This window comes from Eubalaena glacialis, chromosome 11, assembly GCF_028564815.1.
Source record: "Eubalaena glacialis isolate mEubGla1 chromosome 11, mEubGla1.1.hap2.+ XY, whole genome shotgun sequence".
Lineage (NCBI taxonomy): Eukaryota > Metazoa > Chordata > Mammalia > Artiodactyla > Balaenidae > Eubalaena > Eubalaena glacialis.
The window spans coordinates 68491230-68514919 of NC_083726.1; the positions used below are offsets into that span (position 1 = coordinate 68491230).

General features: G+C 39.4%; 1 protein-coding gene across 4 annotated transcripts in view; it reads left to right on the plus strand.

The window, feature by feature from the left end:
* Window positions 1-5899: 5899 nt before the first annotated feature.
* The window catches only part of SCAF11 (SR-related CTD associated factor 11), a 79312-nt gene continuing 61521 nt past the window's right edge, over window positions 5900-23690 (plus strand). For all 4 annotated transcript variants that reach the window (XM_061204821.1, XM_061204823.1, XM_061204824.1 and 1 more), the window contains exon 1: window positions 5900-6118. The gene's annotated coding sequence lies outside the window, so the exon portion shown is untranslated. The remainder of the gene's footprint in view (window positions 6119-23690) is intronic.

Consider the following 23690-nt stretch of genomic DNA (forward strand, 5'->3'; position numbering starts at 1 on the left):
CCACTAAACTGTCTCTGACACACTGTTCATTTATCTATAACCACCTCATAGCACCCTCCAGATAGTAGAGACCCAATTGATTGTTGCTGAAATAAATTTAATTCCACACAGAAGACAACTGGACAATAATCAGTATCATCCTGATTAAAATTCTTCACAGTTGTGAAAACAAGAATAAACCACTGGCTTTTAAAAAAAATTCCTGTAAACTAACTTAGCATGCATTTTTCATTTCTTACAAAGATACTGTATATTTTGTCATGTTTTGCTTGTAAGAGTCTTAAATTGTACATCTTTTGAATTCATACACTTCTGCTATAAAAATGCCACAGAGATCATTAAACTAAAAACTTCCATTGGAATAGATATGGAAACTGAGGACCAGAAAAATTAGACAATTCGTTCAAAACTGCAAAGGTCTTAAGTGACAGTCTATATTAGAACCATGTTCCCCATGTAACCAAGTGTCTTTATACCATGATTAATTAGCCCTCTTGATTTGATTTTTATTTTGTATTGAATTCAGAAGAGTTAAATTAATGATAGCTGTTATCTCTGATAAAGCTCTGTCAAAAATGATACACTGATTACCTTTCATTTCTAAAGATGCTAATATAGGTTTCTGTTGCTGCATGACAGGTTTGATATGTTAAGTGCTGGGTAAAGTGCAACATTCCAATTGGACAATCAGTTGAAGTTTGTTTTATGATGCATATCATTTGTGTATTTTATGGTTGTAATAAAATCTAAAATTTTGACAGTGGTGGTTGGTATATCAATCTTTACTCCTACATTTTATAGTTCATCTTTTATTTATTTAAAACTCAGTATCTCTTTATTATATTGTAAATAAAAAATACTGAAACAATAGAGAGAATAATATATCTTCATCATGCAAACATTATTAGGAGAATACTGCATGTACAGAAATACACATGGTCTTTTCCCTGGGGATGCAAGAGATGGCCTATCGTAAACCATCATCCTCTTTTCTATTTGCACATGAAAGTAAAAACCACTAGCACATTAGCACAAGAGTGTTTTTCTCTTAAAACATGCTCTCATAATAACTAGGTGGCCAACTGTAAAAAAGTGAAAATTTTACTATCTGCCAGTGAATAAATATATCAAAAGATTTGTGTTGTTTAGTTTTGCTGAAATGGTATATTGTTATTGTCAATTTAAAAATTGCGGAGGGAGGAACACTCCCAAACTTGTTCTACGAGGCCACCATCACCCTGATACCAAAACCATACAAAGATATCACAAAAAAAGAAAATTATAGACCAATATCACTGATGAACATAGATGCAAAAATCCCCAACAAAATACTAGCAAACAGAATCCAACAACACGTTAAAAAAATCATACACCATGATCAAGTGGGATTTATCCCAGGGATGCAAGGATTTTTCAATATACACAAAACAATCAATGTGATACACCACATTAACAAATTAAAGAATAAAAACTATATGATCATCTCAATAGATGCAGAAAAAGCTTTTGACAAAATTCAACACTCATTTATGATAAAAACCCTCCAGAAAGTGGGCATAGAGGGAACCTACCTCAACATAATGAAAGCCATATACGACAAACCCACAGCAAACATCATTCTCAATGGTGAAAAACTGAAAGCATTTCCTGTAAGATCAGGAACAAGACAAGGATGTCCACTCACCATTATTATTCAACATAGTACTGGAAGTCCTAGCCACAGCAATTAGAGAAGAAAAAGAAATAAAAGGAATCCAAATTGGAAAAGAAGAAGTAAAACTGTCACTGTTTGCAGATGACATGATACTATATATAGAAAATCCTAAAGATGCCACCAGAAGACTACTAGAACTAATCAATGAATTTGGTAAGGTTGCAGGATACAAAATTAATGCACCGAAATCTCTTGCATTCCTATACAGTAACAATGAAAGATCAGAAAGATAAATTAAGGAAACAATCTCTTTCACCATTGCAACAAAAAGAATAAAATACCTAGGAATAAACCTACCTAAGGAGGTAAAAGACCTGTACTCAGAAAACTATAATACACTGATGAAAGAAATCAAAGATGACACAAACAGATGGAGAGATACACCATGTTCTTGGATTGGAAGAATCAATATTGTGAAAATGACTATACTACCCAAAGCAATCTACAGGTTCAATGCAATCCCTATCAAATTACCAATGGCATTTTTCACAGAACTAGAACAAGAAATTTTACAATCTGTATGGAAATACAAAAGACCCTGAATAGCCAGAGCAATCTGAAGAAAGAAAAACGGAGCTGGAGGAATCAAGCTCCCTGACTTCAGACTATACTACAAAACTACAGTAATCAAGACAGTATGGTACTGGCACAAAAACAGAAATACAGATCAATGGAACAGGATAGAAAGCCCAGAGATAAACCCATGCACATATGGTCACCTTATCTTTGATAAAGGATGCAAGAATATACAATGGAGAAAAGACAGCCTCTTCAATAAGTGGTGCTAGGAAAAATGGACAGATACATGTAAAAGAATGAAATTAGAACATACCCTAACACCATACACAAAAATAAACTCAAAATGGATTAAAGACCTAAATGTAAGGCCAGACACTATCAAACTCTTAGAGGAAAACATAGGAAGAACACTCTATCTATAACATAAATCACAGCAAGATCCTTTTTGACCCACCTTTTAGAGTAAGGGAAATAAAAACAAAAATAAACAAATGGGACCTAATGAAACTTAAAAGCTTTTGCAGAGCAAAAGAAACCATAAACAAGATGAAAAGACAACCCTCAGAATGGTAGAAGATATTTGCAAATGAAGCAACTGACAAAGCAACTGACAAAAAAATCTCCAAAATATACAAAGCAGCTCATGCAGCTCAATATCAAAAAAACAAACAACCCAATCCAAAAATGGGCAGAAGACCTAAACAGACATTTCTCCAAAGAAGATATACAGATTGCCAACAAACGCATGAAAGGATGTTCAACATCACTAATCATTAGAGAAATGCAAATCAAAACTACAATGAGATATCCTCTCACACCAGTCAGAATGGCAATCATCAAAAAATCTAGAAACAGTAAATGCTGGAGAGGGTGTGGAGGAAAGGGAACCCTCCTGCACTGTTGGTGGGAATGTAAAGTGATACAGCCACTATGGAGAAAAGTATGGAGGTTCCTTAAAAAACTAAAAACAGAACTACCATATGACCCAGCAATCCCACTACTGGGCACATACCCTGAGAAAACCATAATTCAAAAAGAGTCATGTACCACAATGTTCATTGCAGCTCTATTTACAATAGCCAGGACATGGAAACAACCTAAGGGTCCATCAACAGATGAATGGATAAAGAAGATGTGGCACATATATACAATGGAATATTACTCAGCCATAAAAAGGAATGAAATTGAGTTATTTGTAGTGAGGTGGATGGACCTAGAATCTGTCATACAGTGAAGTAAGTCAGAAAGAGAAAAACAAATACCATATGCTAACACATATATAAGGAATTTAAAAAAGCAGCTCTGATGAACCCAGTGGCAGGGCAGGAATAAAGACGCAGACACAGAGAACAGACTTGAGGGCACCGGGGCGGGGGGAGAGGGAAGGGGAAGCTGGGATGAAGTGAGAGAGTAGCATTGACACATATACGCTACCAAATGTAAAATAGATAGCTAGTGGGAAGCTACTGCATAGCACAAGGAGATCAACTCGATATTTTGTGACAACCTAGAAGGACGGGATAGGGAGGGTGGGAGGGAGACACAAGAGGGAGGGGATATGGGGATATATGTACACATATAGCTGATTCACTTTGTCATACAGCAGAAACTAACACAACTTTGTAAAGCATTTATACTCCAATAAAGATGTGGAAAAGTTTTTTCTTAATAAAAAATAAAAATTATAGTTTTCTCTTTGGCAAATGCTATCATTTGACCTTTGATTAATTTTTATGAGAGAACATTTCCTCCAAAACAAATATGTAAAGAGATTTTTACATAAGTTTTTACATAAAAGAAGAATGTTGTACCAGAAGTCTCTATCTGGAGTTTTTACTCCTAGAGGTTGGATTCTCCTGGGTGAGGACGTGCATATATATGTAACAAAGCTACACTCTCATTCAGTCGGATGGCTCCTAACAGTGCTTGTTGATCTGGTTACATCACATAATTCTTGAAACAAAGTTTTCAGTGATTGTCTTAGTCACCCTTTATCACATTCTTTATAATGTACTGTTATAAACTCCTCTATATCATTGTTCCTTCAAATATCCCAAACACAGTAGAGCCCATCTAAATTCCCAAAGCTCATATCCAAAACTATACATTGTAAAACTCCCAAGACTTTGAAATAGAAACAGACAAGGCTGCCATTCATATATTCCTATATACTCCTTCCGCAATTATTTACCAAGTCCTAACTGAGGGACAGGCACTGTGCCAGGAGCTGTTGTTCGGAAAGTGTTCCGGCATTGTTCCCAGCGCTCACTGTGTGAGGCAGACACTGAGCAGACCAAACTCGCTGAACAGGATGGGGTTGTCAGAGAAAGGAGGAGGGGGCACGGCAGCCAGCCTAGTCTGGGCGAGTGCGGCAGGGAGGTACCCAGTCGGCGGGGTCCCGAGAAAGTGGGGAGGAAAGTCATCCCAGGCAGGGTTCAGCGTGGCTAGAAGAGCGCAACGCGCACGGAAAGGGAGGAAGGGGCAGACGACCCGAAAAGGTGCGAGCGGCAAGGTTGGATGTGACTGAGACTTGGGTGAGCCAAGTCTGCGGGGTGGCCCGGGGGCAGAGCTTCATCACTCGGGGCTGCTGGCTGGACAACGACGTGGGCGGGGTGGGGGTGGGGTAGGGACTGCAAGGACCCGCTGGTAGAAGAGGGGTAGACACCGACGGCAGGAAGAGTAGTCAGGAGCGTGAAGAAGTTGTCCGGAAGAGAAACTATAAGGTTAAAGAGTCAGTGACTTTAAAAAACAGCGTGAAAGGTATTTTTGAGGTAAAATAAAAGATTTGACGACCCGACGGAGAAGGAACTGACAATGGCACGAACGTTCAGTATCGCACGCTCCGACATATTCTTGAATGAATCATCGCATGCCACTATCTAACCATCAAGTGGATCCGGATCAAGTTTAATTTTTTTGTTGTGGGAATTAAGACACGGGGATATGCCTAGGCTTGATGAGTCACGTGGGAAACCTCTCCAAGGCCTTTTACAAATGCCCACCCGGAGGGAAGAAAGAGGTGGGCTTACAAGTTATGGCCACTTCAGCCTCCTCGCAAGATGTGATTCAGGAGGGCAACGCTGCTGGGTGAAAATTCAATACACCGCCAAACAACATATCAACACTCTTTTCAATATCAGATTACCATAAAGATAGGATAGCAAATGCCGCGCAAACCGCCTCACGTCCCGGTCCCCAAGACCCTTCTTCATTGTCTTCAGCAGTTTGGCCCGTACAGCCGCCAAAGCAGGGCGGACTCCAGCGTGCCACGCACGGCGCATGCGCAGGACCCGAGGCTTGGGAGGAGAGCTGAGGCTCTGAGGATGTTTCCCAGAAGCCCAGGCCACTCGCTACCGTCCTCCCTCTTGCTCGCAGGCCGCGTGACGTGACTCCGCCCGTCACGTTCCTCTGTCGCAAACGGTGGTTTGCCAGCGCCCCCTTGCGGTCCGGTTGAGCGCTGCAGCCGTGCACGCAGGGCCAGAGCGAGCGAGTAGAGAAAGCGCGGAGGGTCCTGCCGCCGCCGCCGCCGCCGCCGCCGCCGCCGCTGGCGTCACCGTAGCGCGCCGACCTGTGGTGGCGCGGCTGAGTGGATAGGAGCGGAGCTGGGGGTGAGGGGGAAGAGGACGCGCGGAGCGGGGAGGGAGGAGGCCAGACGAGGCGGGGGGAGGGGGAGCAGCGGTGGCGCAAGCCGCGCGGAGCCGCGCAGCCCGGGTCCGCTGCCGCCACCCGCCCCAGGCAGCAGAGCCGGCGCCCCAGCGGCCCCCGGAACACCTCAAAGCGAACGAAGGAGTCCATGTTGGGGAACTTGGCGGCGGCGTGACGGGGACCTAGGGACCTGCAGTGGGGCCGCCGCCGCCGGAGCCAGCGCCTCGACCTCAGTCTGAGGTAAACACGGGCCGACCCTGGGGGTGGACGGGCGCGGGCAGCTGTCGGGGCGGGGTGGGGGTTACGGGCCGGCGCAGAGCCGGTGAGCGGGCCCGGGGCGACGGGAGGGCGGACAAAGTTTCGGAATCCGCGCGGCCCAGGCGGCGTTCTGCGCACGGAGGAAAGTTGAAGCCGCTTCTCGAAGCGGGGAAAGCTGCGGCGGGGAGGGGCCCCCCTTCCCTCTCGCCATCCCACGAGGGCGGCCCCGTTTCGGCCGCCGCCGCCTCGCTGTCGGTACCCCGTCCCATTTCCTCCTTGTGGCCTACCCGCCTCCCGCCGCCTCCGCCGGCGCAGCCCGTACCCGCCCGGGGGTCCTGGGGGAGTGGGTTGGGGCTAGAAGCTCAGCTACAGGGTCGCCACATGTCCACCCCCTCCCTCCGGGGAAACGTGTCCTGCTGGGCTTCCGGGCGCTCCCTGACCCCCGCGCCCGCTTGACTTGGGAGACTTTGCTTTTGTCAATAGCGTCCAAGCCCGCTTGTGAAACCAAACTTTACTGCGCCGTGACCTCTCGGAGTGCGCGACTAGGGAAGTGCCGGCCCTTCTGAGCATCCGCGTTACCCCATGCCCTGAATTTCAAACTCTTCTCCCACCGCCGATTTTTAAACCAATTTCCTGGACTGACAACAAAAGGGCCGGGAGATCTAAACTTAGCTGCACCCGTCCTCAGATACTAGGAATTTTGAACTATTAAAGTCAAATCTTAGAGATGGCTGGCCGTCTTGCCCCCCCTGCTCCCCATTTTGAAAAATGGTTCTAAAAGTGAGCGCCTGATTTAGATTAGTTGATTAAAACATTCAGACTCGAATGCGGAATTTTAAAATATCCTCAAAGTATTTCTGTACCGCATTACCTAAAGTGTCTACGAGGTGAGCGTTTTTCATTCATTTTGGATTGCATTTTAACGTCTTTGTCATACTACTAGTGAACTGAGATTTTTAGGCAAAACTGACCAAAACGTTTTTAATGTAATGCTTTGGCTAGTAGATGCTGTTCTAAAATTTTCCCAATTTGGGAAATTCACTGAATATTGGAAAGAGCGTGTTTAATAGATGCATTTTTTTCATTTTAAAAGAGACGCTAATTCATACATATGACCACTTACCTCAGTAGCAAGATATTGAAGTACATTCTTAAATAACTGGTGGTTTTTGTGTTGTATTGGTATTAAAATTTTGATATGTAATCAAGTCTTTTTCCAGACTGTTGCTTTCTATTTCCTGTTTCTTTGGCAGTTGGCTTAATCATTTCACTTTTTTTGCTCTTGGCTAAGAGCTTCAGTAAAAAATTTGTGGGACTTTTGTTTTTGTTGTTTAACTTACTGGGCAGAAGAAATGAAACTGTCTTTGGATTTCTTTTGTCTTATACTATCCTATCAAAGATAATCTGAATTTACTTTGTGTTTTGTTTATGCAATATGAAGGTTTTTTTTTAAAAATTAGCAATTCTTATTGTAACTGCATTTTTTCGCTGTATTATTTTTTGGTGCTTGCAAGTATAGTAATAATCATTCCGTTTTACATTCAGATAGTGACCTTTTTGCCTGAGAATTTGAGTACATCTTACATTTTTGGCTGGGTAAGATTTGGATGTCTCCTTACTCTAAGTGTATTCATGCTGTAAAGACACTCTTCACTATGTTAAGGGGGAAAAGAACTGTGGAAGAAAATGGAAAATTGTTCCTAAATATGCTGCCTGAAACATATGTCATGGAGAAATTTTTAAGGGAAATTTTTTTGTATGCCTTTAGGCAGTGGTAACGGGGTCCTTGGGTTAAGATTGAAACTTTTCAGAGATCATTCAGCTTCCCCATAATCCTTTGGGCACTAACCAATACTTTAAACAATTTTCTTTAAAAGCTGTGCTGTTAATCAGAGATAGGATGAATCAGTGCTGTTACATGATGTTGATTCATCAGTAGCATCTTTTAGTAATAAGAGAGTGCAGAATTATCCTACTCATCTATCTAATACTGAACTTTTATTTTTTTTTAGTTTTCATCAGTGAGAAATAGCTGTAAAACCTTACTAAGGAGAGTGGCAGGCATAAAAGTTAGAGTCAGCTCTAGAATAATTTTCATTGTAACTTCCTTTTAGTAAGCTCTGCCATCATTTACGCTTGTCTTTTAGTGATGTAAATTGGATCTTGACTTACCTTGCCCAGTGAAATAATCTTTTTTTTTAAAAATTAATTTATTTTATTTTTGGCTGAGTTGGGTTTTCATTGCTGCTCACAGGCTTTCTCTAGTTGTGGCGAGCAGGGGCTACTCTTCATTGCGGTGCGCGGGCTTCTCAGTGTGGTGGCTTCTCTTGTTGCGGGGCACGGGCTCTAGGTGCGCAGGCTTCAGTAGTTGTGGCACGCGGGCTCAGTAGTTGCGGCTTGCGGGCTCTAGAGCGCAGGCTCAGTAGTTGTGGCACACGGGCTTAGTTGCTCCGCGGCATGTGGGATCTTCCCAGACCAGGGCTCAAACCCACATCCCCTGCATTGGCAGGCGGATTCTTAACCACTGCGCCACCAGGGAAGCCCCAGTGAAATAATCTTAATTGTATCCTCTATCCTTAAGAGTAAGTTAATAGCTTTGTATCTTTATCTTGCATCCGAGTGCTAACTTTTAGTAACACTGACTAGAGCCTAGAGTTAAAATACCCTTTATCATTTTATTGCTGTTCCCAAGACTCATCTTTGCATTGTTGTGGTCCTCGCTTTTCTTATTTAAAGCTGTGGCTTTGTAATTCCTAGTACTTAAGCACAAAAAAGTTCAATATAAAATGTAAAAACAGCATTGTCATCTCTCACAAAATAATGTCCTAGAAGGTTTCACCATGACCTTTCTTCACCTAGAATCTTTGACACTCAACAGCCAGAGTGATGCTGATAAAATATATCAGATCATGTCACTTCTCTTCTCAAATGGCTTCCCTTCTCAGTCGTAGTAAAATCCATAATCCTTATTATGGTCTCCCAGGCTCTGAGCCTTTTGAGTCTCTTCATCCTCTCTGACTTCATTACTTCACTCTTTCTACTCTACTATTGAGATGTTCTTTGACTACTCGGTAAAACACAGGCCCTCCTCCCACATTTCTTAGCCCTTTTTAAGCCAGATTTTTCTCCATAGCACTTAACACTTTCCAAGATACTGTAGAATTTACTAACTTAAGTTTATTATGTTTTTTTCTTTACTCAAATGCAAGTTCTATGAGAATGGGGTTTGTCAGTTTGGGTCACTGTTTTGTCCCCAAACACTGAACAATGTCTGACGTACAGTAGATATTTAACAAATACGTAATGAATTAACGTGCTTTCAGCTAGAAAACATTAAAAATAGTAATTGTGGTTTGAAACTTGAGACTATGCAAGTCTCATTCTTTTGCATAAACTGCTAATATAACTTGGAAAAAAGAGATGCTAAAATGGAATCACAGTGGCCTCTAACATTAAAAAAAAAAAAAAAAAAGTTTGTTGGAGGAATGTGAGCTCCCAAAGAATACTGTGAAGGTCAGAGAGGAGGTGAGTGTGGTATTACAGAAACCAAAGGAAGAGAGTATTTCAAGGGGAGAGTAGTCAGTAGAGTCAAGTGATGATGAGAGTTGAATAAGGTGAGAGCTGAAAGATTTTTCTTTGGGGAATCACCTGCTGGTCCAGTGGTTAGCCCTCCACACTCTCACTGCTGAGGGCCCGGGTTCAATCCCTGGCCCGGGAACTAAAGTCCCACAAGCTGCGTGGCGTGGCCAAAAAAAAAAAAAAAAAGGTTTTTGCTTACGTTTAACAACATGGAGCTCATTGGGCTTTATTTATTTATTTATTTATGGTTGTGTTGGGTCTTCGTTTCTGTGTGAGGGCTTTCTCTAGTTGCGGCAAGCGGGGGCCACTCATTATCGCGGCCTCTCTTGTTGCGGAGCACAGGCTCCAGACGCGCAGGGTCAGTAATTGTGGCTCACGGGCCCAGTTGCTCCGCGGCATGTGGGATCTTCCCAGACCAGGGCTCGAACCCGTGTCCCCTGCATTGGCAGGCAGATTCTCAACCACTGCGCCACCAGGGAAGCCCCATTGGGCTTTTGAACAAGCAGGATAGTAAGCTTATTTTTGAACCGATGCTCCAGTAATTGCGTAACTAGGTCTAAAGGTACTGGGATCAAAGATTAAGAAATTATCTACTCACATTACAGAAGAGACTTCATGTTTATCAGATATTTACTGTGTGCCAAACACTCTGTTCTAGACATTTTGCATGAATTTTCATTTGATCTTTTCAGCAGCCTTGCAGTATTGGTTGTATTTAATCCATTTTACAGAAAGGAGTCTGAGGCTCTGGAGAAGTTAAGAAGTCAGATGACTTGCTAAGTGTCAGAGCACTTACTAAGAATCTATACCCAAGTCCATCTGACTCTTTGGCCTTTAGTTAGTCGTTATGTCAGTTGACCTCCCAAACTCTGCATCAGTGTTGTCTAGTAGTAGAACTTCCTGTGATGATGGAAGTGTTCTGTATCTCTGCTGCCCAATATAGTAGCTGATAGTAACTGTAGTAGATAGTGGCTGTTGAACACTTGAAATATAGCCAGTGCAGTCGGGGAACAGAATAGTGGTACTGTGTTGGACAGTGCAGATATAGATCAAAAGAATCCCATGAATAATAAAGCAGAGTCTTTTCTTATTATAAGAAGAGATGGAAACACATATTCCTCATTTGAAAGGAGTACTGTTTTGCTTATATTTTAGTTTTAGATGCTGTAAATGAATATAAGTAATCTTCTTTTCCTTTTTTTTTTTTAAACAATCTCAAACTGTCAGAAAAGTTGCAAGTGCAATGCAAAGAACTTTTCCCCCAAAGCTATTTGAGAGTAAGTTGCAGATGCAGTCTCATCACCCCAAACAAGGACAAGGACTTTCTTTCTGTTACATAAACAATATTAAAATTAGGAAATTAACCTTGCTATATTACTACCATATAATCCTCAAACCTCATCCAAGTTTTGCCAGTTTTACAGTAATTTCCTCTATAACAAAATGATCCAGTTCAGAATTTTGTGTTGCATTCATTTAATTGTAATGTCCTTCAAACTAGAACAATTCCTTAGCCTTTTATTGATTTTCATGACCTTGACACTTGGAAAGATTACAGGTCAGTTTTGTTGTAAAATTTCTCTCGATTTGGATTTGCCTGATATTTCTTCATGATTGGATTCAGACTGTGAATTTTTTGGTAGGAGTATCACAGTGATGATACTGTTTTCTCATGGCATCCTGTCAGATGGCATAATACAGTGTCTATTTGTCCTCTTACTGATGATGTGCACTTTGATCTCTTAATTAAGGTGAAGTCTCCCAAGCTTCTTCACTGGCAAGTTTTTTTCCTGTCTTAGTAATTAATAAGTACTTTGTGGGGAAGTATTTTGAGACTATATTAAGCCCATTCCTTATCAAACTTGCTATTTGTTCATTCTCAAATTGTCCCAGCTTTGGCCAGTGAAAGCCCCTTCAAGCTAGTTTCTGTGTTCTTTTGACTTGCTTTGAGCACTTCCTTACTTTTTGACACAAGAAAATGTTCCAGGCTCACCTTAAACTTTCCTTGCCACAGCCCTGGAATCAACCATTTCTCCAAGGAGTGGTTTCTTTTAGTGGAGAAAGGAGTTTAGAAACCAAGATTTGAGCGCTGTATTTACGTCTCCATCTATATGTAAAAAACCGTGAGTTGGTACCAGTTTCTCCAATTTCAGTACACAGTGTTTGCTTTAGTTTTCTCCTTCTCAAAATTTATAACTCCTTTCTCTTAAAAGGAATAGCCTAGCTCCCATTATCATCCTTAGTGTTTTTACTTACATCATCAATCCCCGGTATGTAGCCAGTTTCCCATTGCCACTGCTGCTTTCTCCCCCGTCTTGCATAACATTTTCACTCTACTTTGGCTCTGACACCTTGTGCCAGGATGCATTCCTCATTCCAGGCTTCTCTTATACCTCATGCAGAGCATCTTGCCATTCTGCTTGCGTTCTAGTACCTCACTCTGGGTTCTTTCACCATCCCTCATGAGGACACCTTGGTCACAGAGTTGGGTTCCAACACATCCAGGAAGAATAGCAGCATACAGACATGTTCTTCTAAGGATTATACTTACTTGTTTTTACAAAAGATTATTACACCAAAAGTTATAGTGAAAATTAATGACCAGATATGTTCTCAACTTTTAATTTAACCCCCCTTGAGATTCTCACATCTCTTAGTGATAAGACTGATCTTCCTCCTTATTTTTCCTTTTACCTTAGAGTTCTCAGATGTACTTTTGAGAGAGTCTTCTTAACGTAATTTTAGCAGTAAGGTAAAAATTAGTTGAGTTCTTTTGTATGTAGGTTTTGGAGTCAATCAGACCTGGCTTTGAATGCTGATTGTCCCATATACTACTGATTGTCACCTTTCCTAGGTGACTTAATCAATGTCCCAGTTTCCTCACCTATTTTAATTTTAAGTAACATTTACCTGAGTCCAGTGGTAATAGCAGCTAACTCCATCTCTATCTTTCATCCCCTTAAGTTAGCTCTGTTTAGTGAATGATTTTCAAGCCTTTTTAGCAGTGTTCTAGTATTGAATCTTGGTGGTGGTTTAATTTAGAATGTACTGTGGTATGTGTTTTGAGGGTTAAATGTGCAAAGGTGTGCCAGAGTATTCAGTTCATTTCCTGATAAAAAGTAGGCATTCTCTGTACCTTTAGTTCTGTGCTCCAGGTTTGTTGATATCTATGTGTCTGTTAGGTCTGGGGATGAAACATGGCCTTTGCTCTTGGGGAGCTTAGCCCTAATCAGGCCTTCTTTATTGCTCCCCAGTGTTGTTTGTATTTTTTCCTAACTAGTTTTCCATTGCTTCCTCGCTTTCCCCACTTTCTGCTGCTGGATTATTTTCGAAACTCCCGATTTAAACATCTCAGAAACTACTCTCAAAATAGTAAGTGAGAGAGAGGTGGACTTTTCCTTAGTGATTCTCTACTTTTTACAAAGCACAATTTAAGTCCTACCTTGGACTTAAAGACCCTTTACATTCTGGCCCATAATTGTGTCTTTGCCCTTATCTTCTATTAGTGTTCTAAATGAATTCTTTCTGACTAAATTAGTCCTGAAAAGTGACCTGTACCTCACATTTGGCACTTAGCATATGCTATTTTGTTGTTCATCTTTTGTATCCTATTTTTGCTCTTCCACTTTTTGGAAGGATATAGTATCTTAATCTATCTTTGTAGTCCAATGCCAGGCCCAAAACCCTAACCATAGTAGTAGTTTAGCAGCTTAAAGTAAACAAAAACAGAAATATAAACATTAAAAAGAGCAGCCACAGCAACATCGCTTTGAAAATTCTCTGGGATCAGTGAAACAGCTTACAAATGATACATGATTTGTTAACATAAATATTTTGTATGCCTGGATGGCCTGTCAAGAAAATTGTTTCTTTAAACTACTGTTCTAACTGGGAATAAAATATTAATAACTTAAAATTTTGTAAGCTATCATTCACCTGAAAACCTTATCATAGAAAAGCCTTCTTGAGGGGCTTCCCTGGTGGTGCAGTGGTTAAGAATCCGCCTGCCAATGCAGGGGACACGGATTTGAGCCCTGGTCTGGGAAGATCCCACATGCCGCGGAGCACCTAAGCCCATGCACCACAACTCCTGAGCCTGTGCTCTAGAGCCCGCGAGCCACAACTACTGAAGCCCGCGCATCACAACTACTGAAGCCCGCGCGCCTAGAGCCTGTGCTCCGCAACAAGAGAAGCCACCGCAGTGAGAAACCCGCACACTGCAACGAAGAGTAGCCCTCGCTCACCACAACGAGAGAAAGCCCACGCGCAGCAACGAAGACCCAATGCAGCCAAAAATAAATAAATGAATGAATTTATTAGGGGGAAAAAAAGGCTTCAGATAGGACAGCTTTAATGATTTAGGCCATATTTCTTTAGGAACTGTTTGTTGTACATGTCCAGTTACTTGGACATAAACATGAGTAATATGAGGAAGATGCATGAAACAAAATATCTTTATTGTTTCAAAACTGCTACAGAATTAGATAAAACTGAAACAGAACATGAAGGAGAAACAAATTCAATCAAGCCCTTAAAAGAAGTTTATAGTATGTTTCATATTAATATAGTCATTCCAACTTTCTTTGATTATTACTTGCATGATGTAATTTTTTCCCATACTTTTAATTCTGTACTTTTATTTCCTATGTCCTTATGTTTAAAGAGAGTTTCTCCCCCCCCCCCCCCCATGATGTCACGCTTCCCTCCTGGCTGTTTCTAAAGGCAGCCATGGAGCTCAATAAAATTTACTTTCCTGGAAAAAGAAAATAAAGTGAGTTTCTTGCAGACAGCATGTCAGTCTTTTTAACAATGCAATCTGACAATCTCTTAATTGATATATTTAGATTATTTGCATTTAATGTCATTATTGATATGGTATGCTCCTTTGTTCCCCATTTACTGCCTTTTTTTCATTCTCATCCTAGGGCTTTTTTTTTTTTTTTTAACATATACATGTATCTATTCTTTTTCAGAGTCTTTTCCCATATAGGTTATTACAGAGTATTGAGTAGAGTTCCCTGTGCTGTACAGTAGGTCTTTGTTGATTATCTGTTTTATATACAGTAGTATGTATATGTTAACCCCAACTTCCTAATTTATGCTTTCCCCACCCCCAACCTTTCCCCTTTGGTAACCATAAGTTTGTTTTCTGAGTCTGTGAGTCTGTTTCTGTTTTGTAAATAAGTTCATTTGTATCATTTTTTAAGATTCCACATATAAGTGATATCATATATGTCTTTCTCTGTCTGATTTACTTCACTTAGTATGATAATCTCTAGGTCCATCCATGTTGCTGCAAATGGCATTATTTCATTCTTTTTTAATGGCTGAGTAATATTCCATTGTATACATGTACCACATCTTCTTTATCCATTCCTCTGTCAATGGACATTAAGTGCTTCTATGTCTTGGTTATTGTAAATAGTGCTGCAGTGAACATTGGGGTCTATGTATCTTTTTGAATTATGGTTTTCTCTGGATATATGCCCAGGGGTGCGATTGCTGGATTATATGGCAGCTCTATTTTTAGTTTCTTAAGGAATCTTCATACTGTTCTCCATAGTGGCTATACCAATTTACATTCCTACCAACAGTGTAGGAGGGTTCCCTTTTCTCCACACCCTGTCCTGTTTGTAGATTTTTTGATGATGGGCATTCTGACCAGTGTGAGGTTGTTGTAGTTTTAATTTGCATTTTTCTAATGCTTAGCGATGTTGAGCATCTTTTCATGTGCCAGTTGGCCATCTGTATGTCTTTGGAGAAATGTCTATTTAGATCTTCTGCCCATTTTTTGATTGGGTTGTTTTCTTGATATTGAGCTGCAAGAGCTGTTTGTATATTTTGTAGATTAATCCCTTGCTGGTTGCATCTTTTGCAAATATTTTCTCCCATTCTGTGTGTTGTCTTTTTGTTTTGTTTATGGTTTCCTTTGCTGTGCAAAAGCTTTTAAGTTTAATTGGGTCCCATTTGTTTATTTTTGTTTTTATGTTCATTACTCTAGAAGGTGGATCCAAGTAAGTCAGTCTTTTTAACAATCCAATCTGACAATCTTTTTTTTTTTTTTTTTAATTTATTTATTTATTTTTGGCTATGTTGGGTCTTCGTTTCTGTGCGAGGGCTTTCTCTAGTTGCGGCAAGCGGGGGCCACTCTTCATCGCGGTGCACGGACCTGTCACTATCGCGGCCTCTCTTGTTGTGGAGCACAGGCTTCAGACGCGCAGGCTCAGTAGTTGTGGCTCACGGGCCTAGTTGCTCCGCGGCATGTGGGATCTTCCCAGACCAGGGCTCGAACCCGTGTCCCCTGCATTGGCAGGCAGATTCTGAACCACTGCGCCACCAGGGAAGCCCTGACAATCTCTTAATTGGTATAGATTATTTACATTTAATGTAATTATTGATATGATATGTTCCTTTGTTCCCCATTTACTACCTTTTTTGGACTAGGTGAATATATTTTAGTATTCTACTTTAAATTTATCTTTAGCCCTTTTCTTGGGCTGCATCTCTTTGCATTATTTTTTAGTGGTTGCTTGAGATCTTCTCTTGACAACTTGAAATGTGCCTAGTTTGAATTGAAGTGTGCAGTAAATATAAAATACACACTAGATTTAAAAGATTTACTACCACAAAAATAATATAAAATGTCTCATTTAATACTTTTTTTTTTTAAATTAATTTTTTATTTTTGGCTGTGTTGGGTCTTCGTTTCTGTGCGAGGGCTTTCTCTAGTTGTGGCAAGCGGGGGCCACTCTTCATCGCGGTGCGGGGGCCTCTCACTATTGCGGCCTCTCGTTGCGGAGCACAGGCTCCAGACGCGCAGGCTCAGTAGTTGTGGCTCACGGGCCTAGTTGTTCCGCGGCATGTGGGATCTTCCCAGACCAGGACTCGAACCCGTGTCCCCTGCATTAGCAGGCAGACTCTCAACCACTGCGCCACCAGGGAAGCCCTAATACATTTTTTATTGATTATATGTTGCAGTATTAATATTTGGACATAATAGGGTTAGTAAAATTTACTAAATTGATTTTATCTGTTTTAACTTTTAAAATATGGCTACTAGAAAATTTAAAATTACATATGCAGCTCACATTATATTTCTGCTGGACAATACTGCTCTAAGGATCATAATATATATGCCAGAAGATTTACTTAGAATTCATATTTACTGGTTGAACTAAATGTAGAAGCCCTATAATTCCCCAGTGACATTTATCTTATGTTGTTGTATGTATTACACGTATACATGCAATGAAAACCCCATTAGACAATTATGCAATTTTTGCTTTCAATAATCATATACTTTTTAAAAGGACTTTAGAGGAGAAAAAGTAGTTTCTTAAATATTCCTAAATATTTACTATTTTGTTGTTTTTCTTTGTTAATGAAACTTCAGTTTTCTCTCGTGTTATTTCTCTTCAGCCTGAAGCACTTCCTTTAGCCTGTCTTTTAAAGTAGCCCTGCTGGTGATAAATTTTCTTAGTTTTTCTTCACTGAAATGTCTTTTCCATTTTCATTTTGTTTTTTTTTTGAGTTAGTCTTATTTGATGTACACAAAACTTTGTCAGTTTTTAAATTTGTGCCTTTCACCAAGTTAGGGAGGTTTTTTTGACATTATTTCTTGAAATATTTTTTCCTGTTCCAATCTCTTTCTCCTTTTTCTGGACATGATTAGAACTTTGGATGTTGTCCATAGGACCCTGAGACTCTTCATTTTCTTTCAGTTTTTTATTTCTCTGTTCTTCAAATTAGATCACTTCTATTGTATCTTCACATTCACTGACTCATTCCTTTGCATTTCCATCCTGTTGTTGAGATCTTATTTCAGACATTGTAGTTTTCACTTCTGAAATTTCCATTTGTTTCTTTTTTTTTTTTTTTAATATAGTTACTATTTATCTGCTGAACCTCTGTCTTGCTATTTATTTCTAAAGTGTTACTTTTTTCCCCATGGAGCATAACTTATTTATATATTTAGTTTAAAATCATGCCTGACAAATGTGTTGAGTAAATATTATCTAAGGTTATTATACATATTAATAAATCATTCATTCAAAGCTGTTTATTGGGCACTCATTTGAAGGCATGGTGCTGGATCCTGGGTTATATAGTGAATAAGGCAGATAACAGCTTAATAATCTTATAGTCATTTGAGTCATTAAGGGTGTTACTGCTTCTCATTGTTTGAATATTTTTAATATTTAGTGACTTGGATTAATATTTGTTTTATTTTCTGGCAAAAGGCTAGTGAGTTCCAATCCTACTACTTACCACTGGCTTTGAGACCTTGGACAAGTTACTTAATTTCACTGCATGTAAAATGGAGATACCTTCTTCAAAACATACTGTAACAGTTAAATGAGATAACTTAATGATATATCAGAAAGTAATGGCTACACCAGGACCAGATGGCTTCACAGGCAAATTCTATCAAACATTTAGAGAAGAGCTAACACCTATTCTTCTCAGACTCTTCCAAAATATAGCAGAGGGAGGAACACTCCCAAACTCATTCTACGAGGCCACCATCACCTTGATACCAAAACCAGACAAAGATGTCACAAAAAAAAACTACAGGGCAATATCACTGATGAACGTAGAGGCAAAAATTCTTAATAAAATACTAGCAAACAGAATCCAACAGTACATTAAAAGGATCATACACCATGATCAAGTGGGGTTTATCCCAGGAATGCAAGGATTCTTCAGTATACGCAAATCATTCAATGTGATACACCATTTTAACAAATTGAAGGATAAAAACCATATGATAATCTCAGATGCAGAAAAAGGTTTTGACAAAATTCACCACCCATTTATGAAAAAACCCTCCAAAAAGTAGGCATAGAGGGAACCTACCTCAACATAATAAAGGCCATATATGACAAACGCACAGCCAACATCGTTCTCAATGGTGAAAAACAAACCATTTCCTCTAAGATCAGGAACAAGACAAGGTTGCCCACTCTTACTGCTATTATTCAACATAGTTTTGGAAGTTTTAACCACAGCAATCAGAGAGAAAGAAATAAAAGGAATCCATATTGGAAAAGAAGAAGTAAAACTGTCAACTGTTTGTAGATAACGTGATGCTATACGTAGAGAATCCTAAAGATGCTACCAGAAAACTACTAGAGCTAATCAATGAATTTGGTAAAGTAGCAAGATACAAAATTAATGCACAGAAATCTCTTGCATTCCTGTACACTAACGATGAAAAATCTGAAAGAGAAATTAAGGAAACTCCCATTTACTGTTGCAACAAAAAGTATCAAATACCTAGGAATAAACCTACCTAAGGAGACAAAAGACCTGTACGCAGAAAACTATAATACAATGATGAAAGAAATTAAAGGTGATACGAACAGATGGAGAGATATACCATGTTCTGGGATTGGAAGAATCAACATTGTGAAAATGACTGTACTACCTAAAGCAATCTACAGATTCAGTGCAATCCCTATCAAATTACCAATGGCATTTTTCACAGAAATAAAACAAAAAATTTCACAATTTGTATGGAAACACAAAAGATCCCGAATAGCCAAAGCAGTCTTAAGAAAGAAAAATGAAGCTGGAGGAATCAGGCTCCCCGACTTCAGACTATACTACAAAGCTACAGTAATCAAGACAGTATGGTACTGGCACAAAAATAGAATTATAGATCAGTGGAACAGGATAGAAAGCCCAGTGATACATCCACGCACATATGGTCACCTTATCTTTGATAAAGGAGGCAAGAATATACAATGGAGAAAAGACAGTCTCTTCAATAAGTGGTGCTGGGAAAACTGGACAGCTACATGTAAAAGAATGAAATTAGAACACTCCCTAACACCATACACAAAAATAAATTCAAAACGGATTAAAAACCTAAATGTAAGGCCAGACACTGTAAAACTCTTAGAGGAAAACATAGGCAGAACACTCCATGACATAAATCACAGCAAGATCCTTTTTGACCCACCTCCTAGAGTAAGGGAAATAAAAACAAAAATAAGCAAGTGGGACCTAATAAAACTTAAAAGCTTTTGCACAGCAAAGGAAACCATAAACAAGACCAAAAGAGAGCCCTCAGAATGGGAGAAGATATTTGCAAATGAAGCAACTGACAAAGGATTAATCTCCAAAGTATACAAAGCAGCTCATGCAGCTCAATATCAAAAAAACAAACAACCCAATCCAAAAATGGGCAGAAGACCTAAATAGACATTTCTCCAAAGAAGATATACAGATTGCCAACAAACACATGAAAGGATGTTCAACATCACTAATCATTAGAGAAATGCAAATCAAAACCACAATGAGATATCCTCTCACACCGGTCAGAATGGCAATCATCAAAAAATCTACAAACAATAAATGCTGGAGAGGGTGTGGAGAAAAGGGAACCCTCCTGCACTGTTGGTGGGAATGTAAAGTGATACAGCCACTATGGAGAAAAGTATGGAGGTTCCTTAAAAAAACTAAAAACAACTACCATATGACCCAGCAATCCCACTACTGGGCATATACCCTGAGAAAACCATAATTCAAAAAGAGACATGTGCTGCAGTGTTCGTTGCAGCACTGTTTACAATAGCCAGGACATGGAAGCAACCTGAGTGTCCATTGACAGGTGAATGGATAAAGAAGATGTGGCACATATATAAATGGAATATTAGCCATAAAATGAAACAAAATTGAAATATTTGTAGTGAGGTGGCTGGACCTAGAATCTGTCATACAGAGTGAAGTAAATCAGAAAGAGAAAAACAAATACCGTATGCTAACACATATATATGGAATCTAAAAAAAAAAAAGTGGTTCTGATGAACCTAGGGGCAGGACAGGAATAAAGACTCAGACGTAGAGAATGGATTTGAGGACACAGGGAGGGGGAATGGTAAGCTGGGACAAAGTGAGAGAGTGGCATGGACCTATATACACTACCAAATGTAGATAGCTAGTCGGAAGCAGCTGAATAGCACAGGGAGATAAGCGAGGTGCTTTGTGACCACCTAGAGGGGAGGGGTAGGGAGGGTGGGAGGGAGACGCAAGAGGGAGGGGATATGGGGACATATATATACATATAGCTGATTCACTTTGTTATACAGCAGAAACTAACACACATTGTAAAGCAATTAATACTCCAATAAAGGTGTTAAAAAAAAAAGAAAGTAATGGCTAGAAATAGTGTGAAAATCACAGCCAAAAGTCCAGTTCTTGGGGCATTTGAAGCCCCAATAATAAGATAAATTTCGGAGAGAATCCCAGTATCTGCCCATGCCTGATGCTAGCATGGAAAAGTGTTGTGGTTTTTTTTTTGCTTTTTTTAAAAGTAAGTTTTCATGGTATGTAATAACATTTCTGGGTTAGAATAGTAGTGTATTATAGGAGTAGGATTGTGAAATGCCTCTTTAAATTATGTGTGAAAAATTCGTTTGAGAACACATTCATCATATACTTACATAACATAAAATTGTGTTTATCTCTGAGATGGCTACCTAGGTTGAGTTTAAGAAATTCTGATGATAGGCATAGCTAGAGTAAAGAGAGAGTGGATGTCCTGTGTACTATACATAACATTTGCTCCCCCCTCCCCCGGTATTAGTTTCACTATAGCAACTTGTACCAATTTGGAAGGGATTAGTACAAAGGAAGTGACAGTTCTTGAGGAACCAGTCAAAGAATGACATTTAACATCTGTACAAAAAAGAGACTGATTTCTAGAGTTGAAATTCTATAATGTAAGGTTTTTATAATCTTGTTTAAACAGAACAGAGCAATATTTCAGAAGCAATGTTTTTGAACCTTGTCCTTTTACCCCCACTGCTGTAGATGAAATTCATTTCCATTCCTCTGTAACAAGCATTTGTGTATGGTATTTTACTGTGTTTCCTCTCCTATAATTCTTAGGATTTGTTTATTTGCGAATGTTTCCTGTGCCTTACATAATTTTCCCATCTCCTTTTTTGGGAGGTAGGTAGACAGGGATTACCATTTAAATTCAGGAGCCTCTCTAAGGTAGATTAAAGGTTAAATTAAAGAAATGGTCTATAGTTTTCCTGTTTGGGGTTAGAAGAAAAGTATAAAAAGACTCCAGTTCTTTCTCTACTTCCTTGCTTCCTTCCAGGATCCCCTTTTCTCTTGGTTATTCTGCCCAGATATGAGGGTACATTGCTCTTGATCCCAAGGGCTCCTGTAGTCCTCTTGGGAGGTTTGTTGTGAGGTGAGTCTCTAACACCTCATTGTTCTTTTTGCTCTTTTGTCTCTAGTAGGCATAAGGTTTAATCTTCTAAATGTAAACTCTACTTTTCCAGACTTGTAACTCTTGCCTTCAGCAGACCTGTAATAAATGTTGAGGAATGGGTGATGGAAAGAAACAAAAATGTAAGAGCTTTAGGTTTGCCTTTATCATTTAAATTAGTGCTTTAGTAAATGGGGTTGAGAAAATGGAGGTGAGAATCTCAAGGACAAATGAAGATTACATAATCACTTCCTTCTTCTATTCTCTCCTCCATACCTTAGGCAGGGGTGGGATTTATTAGAGAAGAACTGCATAAATATATATTGAAATTATTAGAGTACATATAACATGCTGCTGTTCTATAATTGTTTCTCATTTGGAGAAATAGTGGAAGCCTGTCATATTATTATGGTATCTTTATCAAACTCTTTAGGGTTAAACTATCCAAGCACGTAGAAGGCACTCATTTTTCTTTTTTAATTAAAGTACTGCATTGTAGGAATATTCTTCTCATAGAGTGGACAACTGTCACATAAGAGTAACCCAACTGGGAGCCATCCATAGTGCCTGTCTTCCCCCATACAATGAAAAACCTGCTAGCTCTATACCATCACTAGGGTCTTAGAACGGATCTCTTTTTATAGTTCTGTCTTAGAATTTAGTGGGGTTGTGAAGTTGTGTCTGTTGCTTTTAATCTCTGTGTCTCCCCAAGCAATAGGTATGTGTTGTCTGTGAGACCTTTCAGTGCTACAGAAATACAGGAACCCTCAGATACCTCCTCTCAAGCTCAAATGTGGTGATGTAATTTGGGTGGTCTCTGTGTTGGTGATAAAGACTGAGAGTATGAGTGCAGTCGTCAGTGAAAAAGTACTTTTGTTGAAAAAGTTGATTTATATTCTAGCCAATGATTGCTCTCTCATGTTAGTCTTTACTTTTAAAAACATTTTAACATTTATTAACATATAATAAAATTGACCTTTTTGGGGTATGTAGTTCTGTGAACTTTAATACATGTATAGATTTTTATTACTACCACCAGAGTCAGGATTCAGAATGGTTCCATCACCCCCAGAAAACTCCCTTGTGCTATCTTTGTAGTCTAACCTTCCCCTGACCCAGGCAGCCACTGATAATGGTTCTTCATTACTACAGTTTTGACTTTTTGAGAATGTACTATAAATGCAATTATGAATCAGTAGTAGGTAATCTTTTGAGACTGGCTTCTTTCACTCAGTATATTGCCTTTAAGATTCATGTAAGTTGTTGAGTGAAACACCATTTCATTTCTTTTCGTGGCTGAGTAGTAGTCCACTGTATGGATGAATGTATCATAGATTGTTTATTTTGATGAAATCTAGTATATCAATTTGTTCTTTTCTTGTACTGTTTTTGTCTGGTTTTGGTATCAGGGTAATGCTGGATTCATAAAATGAAGTGGGAAGTATTTATCTTCCAAACTCTGGAAGAGATTGTGTTACTGAAATGTTTAGTAAAATTCACCAGGGAAATTGTCTGGGGCCGGAGGTTTCTTTTTTGTAAGACTTTTAACTACAAATTCAGTTTCTTTAAATAGTACCGAGGCTATTCAGTGCTATTCTATTTAATTAGTCTTGCTAGAGGTTTCAGTTTTATTGATCTTTTCAAAGAATGAGCTTTTGGTTTTATTGATTTTTTTTTTCTGTTTTTCTGTTTTCAGTTTCATTGATTTCACATTTGTTCTTTAAGGATAATTTCACTAGCTTGAAGATT